Source organism: Solanum tuberosum, unplaced genomic scaffold (genome assembly GCF_000226075.1).
Source record: "Solanum tuberosum cultivar DM 1-3 516 R44 unplaced genomic scaffold, SolTub_3.0 scf00035, whole genome shotgun sequence".
Taxonomy (NCBI): domain Eukaryota; kingdom Viridiplantae; phylum Streptophyta; class Magnoliopsida; order Solanales; family Solanaceae; genus Solanum; species Solanum tuberosum.
In genome coordinates, this window is record NW_006238963.1 from 1,637,766 (window position 1) to 1,642,842 (window position 5,077).

At 33.8% G+C, this 5,077-nt stretch overlaps 1 pseudogene; it reads left to right on the forward strand.

Annotated features, from left to right (window-relative positions):
* The first annotated feature begins 1,939 nt into the window (after nucleotides 1-1,939).
* LOC102583030 (actin-7-like) lies at nucleotides 1,940-3,428 on the forward strand (annotated as a pseudogene).
* The last annotated feature ends 1,649 nt before the right edge of the window (nucleotides 3,429-5,077 follow it).

Consider the following 5,077-nt stretch of genomic DNA (forward strand, 5'->3'; position numbering starts at 1 on the left):
TCGAGGACAAGACTTTTAAGTTCTTTTGTTCATGTAATAGACTTAATAGACTTCTTTTGATTGTAAAGGGTTGTGTCCCTACTTATGTTTTGTGACTGTGTCTAAGATGGCCATGTGAGACTTAGACTTCCGCTGTGTGTTTTTAAAGTTGTTTTAATGAAGTTTAAATGTGTGGATGTAAATAAGTTTTTTTTTTATTCCGCACTATTTTCATTATTGAATGCAATGAATGACTATGTGGCTCGTATAAGACCCCTTCGGGGTCGAATACGCCATGTTACGACTAAGGGGTACTCTCGGGTCGTGACAGTTATTTACAAGTTTTTAGAACTAAGATAAGATGTGAAAACTCACAAGAATAACATGGAACATATAACTATTAGGTGCTTTTATTACTCCTAAATTATATCCCCCTCTAAACCTAGCATTTGGCCATAGATTTCCAAATATTCTTGGCAAATATTGGGTGAAAATTTGGGTGAAATTTCACCATGTGTTTGACCATAGTATTTGGGAAATATATTTCACTTTTTTAGAAAAATATGATTTATACCCATAAGTTTTAAAAACTATCAAAACTAATCATAAGTTTGTATTACAAGTCAATTGGATCTTCGTTGCAACAAATAACAAGTAGTGTCCATGACACTTGAGCAATGTGATAGTTTGGAGTGAGTACAACAAACATCATTCCACACATCGTGAAGTAGACAAAGCACATGACTTTGTACCCTGAGCCGATTGTTCATTATTTTTATCAACAACCATGTCATCACTTTCATATTCACTGAACATTTCATCACTACTTTGGTGTTCACGTAAAAAATTATGTAATACAACACAAACAACTACTATAGAGGGTGTTTTTGTAAAATATAAAAGTTTGGTGTAAAATTACAATTTTTAAAAGATCTCAAATAATGAGATTTGGCCCAAATACTAGAAAAACTAGTATTTGGGAATATGGGATATTTACCAAAAATATTTGTCAAATAATGACAAATTGTCTAGACAAATACTATTTGCCAAATTTTCCCCCAAATATTATTTGGGAAATCTATGGCCAAATGGGAGAGTACCTATTCAATATGAAACAAAATATTTGGGGTAATTTGATGAGAGACACGTGGAAGATAGGAAACTCGAAAAATGTTAATAGTTTATGAGGGACTTTTAACTAGTCAATCAAATTATTTTCATGTGCATGGACATGGTGATTTATGTGGTTCTCTTAAAGTTGTATCAGCATGTGATAATCCATTAGGAGTATTTTACTATGAGCCCATGGTGATGGTAGTTCAGAATATTTGTGTGAGCACCCAATAATTTAGATATGTAACTCGCAAAGCAACATATTCAGTTTTATAGCAATATACATTCAATACCAGTATCTCCTTATTTCAAGCATCTAAACCCTTTGAAAATTTCCCCAATTTAAATTGAGAAAAAAAATGAAATGCACAAACCTGGCTCAAATTTATACAAACTTTTACCTCTTTAGAGTTAGCTAAAGCAGTAATTTTTCCATAAAGGGAAAAAACAGAAAGAGAGAATTGGTCAAAGAGCAGTAATGATAATTTTGATTTGAAAATTGAGTTTTATTTGCATTTACAATTACACTTTCAATACTGCTTACTGAATTAATTTGCATTGAATTCATCTCCATAAAGGTACTTTGTATTTCTTATTGTTTTTGTTTGAAATTTACGTTTGATAGATTTCATGTTCTGCCTATATAGGTAAAGTTTCTTAGATATGTGTGTGTATATATAACTTGTCGAATCTCCTTTGTATGAAGAAATCTATAAGGAGAAGCGGAAAATTTGTGCAGACTGAGCTGATCTTATGAAATATATCCAATTTTATTAACTCTGTATTTGTACCAGTGATGTCTCTCCTAGATTCTACTTGCAAAATGAATATTTGATATCCTTACCAGATGGCTGATGGGATGGATATTCTTCAAACGCTGGTTATTGACAATGGAACTTGAATGACCAAGGTTAGTTAGAAATAAAGTGGTTGCAATTTCAGCTCCATGTTTGGTGTTAACTGTGTCCTTCATTTCTCTAGGCTGGCTTTGCTGGGGATGATTCTCCAAGGGTTGTTATCAGAAGTATAGTTGGTTGTCCTCATCATTCCAAAATGAAACTAAAGCATACCTATGTTGGTGATGAAGCTCTGGTATTAAGAGGTCTTTTGGTTCTGAAATATCCCATTGAACATGGCATTGTAAGAAACTGGAATGATATGGAGAATCTCTGGCATCACACATTTTACAATGAACTTGGTGTCGCTCCTGAGGAGCATCCCATTCTTCTGACTGAGGTACCATTTAACTCCAAGGCAAACCAAGAGAAAACGACTCAAATCATGTTTGAGACATTCAATGTTCCAGCTATGTATGTTGCAAGCCAGGCCGTTCTTTATTTGTTAGCTAATGGTCGTAAAACTGGTAAATAGCAGATTTTAATGCCAATATAGGCTAGTTCTTTACTGTTTTAGTCAGTCACACTAATTTCGTTTGTTGTTTTTTCAACAAGGTATTGTGCTTGATTCTGGTTATTCTGTGACCCACAATGTCCCAGTCTATGAATGACATGTACTTCCCCATGCTATCTCACAGTTAGATCTTGGTGGTCATGATCTTACATGGTATCTCGTCAGTCAAGTTTGTCAAGGATGGTCTTTATGTATTTAACGGTTGGGAAAGAGATATAGATATATTTCGTGATATGAAGGAGACGATTGCTTATGTTTCACTGGATTATGAATAGGAGATTGAAAAGGCAAAAAAAATCTCAAAATCAATTGAGAAGGGCTATAAGCTTTCTGGTGGAGAAGTCGTTAATATTGGTGCTGAGACATTCCGCTGCCCTGAAGTCCTCTTTCAACTATCATTGGTTGGAATGGAAGCGACAGGAATTCATGACAAAGCCTACAACTCAATCATGAGATGCGATATTAATATTAGGAAAGATTTATTTGCAAACATTGTGCTTAGTGGTGACTCAACTATGTTCCCTGGCATAGCAGAACGTATGAGCAAGGAAACTTGCTCCGAGCCACACGAAAATCAAGGTGATTGCACCACCTGAGAGGAAGTATAGCACCTGGATAGAAGGATTAGTTCTAGCCTCCCTCAGTACTTTCCAAAATGTTTGTTTCTTTTTGCTTTCTTTTACTAATCGATCTGTCATTTAATTAACTACGTCTCATTCCCAACTTCTACTTGGTTTGCAGATGTGTATAGTGAAGGCTGAGTATGATGAAATGGGTCATTATATTATCAACAGGGTGTGCTTCTAAGAGTGGTTTGATAACTTAAAACTTGTCTAGTTAAATTCCAGGAAATGAATGTTATTTCAGCAGAGATATATTTCTTTGTTTGATGTGATATTCAACGTTGAGAGCAGTATGATATTCTAAACTTTCAGCTGCTCTGTATCAACATGACCATTTAACTTTTCTCGGGTTTAATATATTTCAAGTGATTTGGTTAGTAAGCCATGAAAATAGTATGCAAGATGTTCTATTAAGAGTTCGAACTTTTTCTTCACAATTTGCTTTCTTTTATTCTTTAGTGCATTGCAAAATTGTTAATTCAGTCGACAGTTTTCAAATGGGTATGTCTGTCATGTTTTCAAGTACCAAGTTCTTTATTTGTTTGTTAATGTTGATTCTGTCTTCAGGCAGGCGTAGGAGTTTTAGGGTCGATTATCATAATAGTTGAGTAAGATCTATTATTTTTTTAGCTTGAGTTTTGTTTATTTTTAGTATGATTGTCTAAATGGGTTACATTTCTTATTTAAAAAATGTCAATTCCTTGTTATTACAGTCTGAATACGTTGTTTGGAGTTGCTGTTTAGTTGTTTGTATAGGTAGCAATCTGGTTTGGTTTATGTATCATTTTAGCATAAATCTGGAATCCATATTTTGTTGTTTTAACTTCTATTTTGTTTTCCTGGTTTGGAGTTGCTGCTTTTCTAGCTTTCATTGATGCTTTTATAATATAACTGATTGTTCACTCTCTATTCTTGTTAGTATTTATTTTTAGTTTATTATTCGATTTTCCAGTTTTCTTGATCAATTGCTACCTCTGTTTTCAATATGCTTGTTTTTTAGTTGATTGTTCATTTCTAATACTCACTTTTGGATTTCGCAAGAGCCTTTGGGTTGTTGGTAGCCAATTCGAGTTTCTCCAAGGAGGAACACTTGGTTACCTTTCGTTATGATAGTTGCATAAATATTAGAATTCTTTGTTTTTGGCTAAAGTTTTGTTTTTGCTTGCTTCGGCTTGAACATGATTAGTTTTATCAATTTTAGCTTTCAAATATATTACGCCTTTGTTGTTTCTCTCATTGCTTGCACTGTTTTCATTTGTTTCAAGTGTTGAAATGCCTATTGGTTTCTAACGACGATTTATGTTCTCACTTCACTCAGATATAAATTCTTAGTAGTGAATCTGCCCAAGTCCCTTTTTCTCCCTAAAATCTCTCTATCTCTTGTTAGTTTCTTCTTTTTTTCCTCAGCTTACTGTCTCGTAACTTGCTGTGTATTTGGGCCATGGGGTTTATCCATACGTGATCTGTTGTAGTATAAGTTGATCTGTCTGGTTAAGTTTGAATGTTTTAATCACAGTTTGAATCCTATTATGTTTGTTTATTAATCAAATCTTTAGCATATGAACCCCATCCTTAATTCTTTGTAGTATTCAAGCTTTCATTTCTTTGTTTGTTAGTTTTCTCAACTTGCTCATTGCAAACATTGATTGAACTTTGATTATCCTTTGTACTATTTAGGAGCCAAATGCATTGAATTATTGCTATTAATGTTCATGCATTGAATTATTGCTATGAAAAATGATTATTAAATAATAATAACTTAAACTGATTCTTACTACTTAAGCATGAGATAATCCACTGAACATTTGTTGATTCACATTATTTTCCTTTGGATTTTCATTGATGGTTGGCTTGCACCTGAACTACTGTACTTAGGAAACTTAGCCACAGTCATTATATTATATGCATTAGGTAGGGTAGGTGTGTGTGGGGGGGGAGGGGATAGGGTGCAG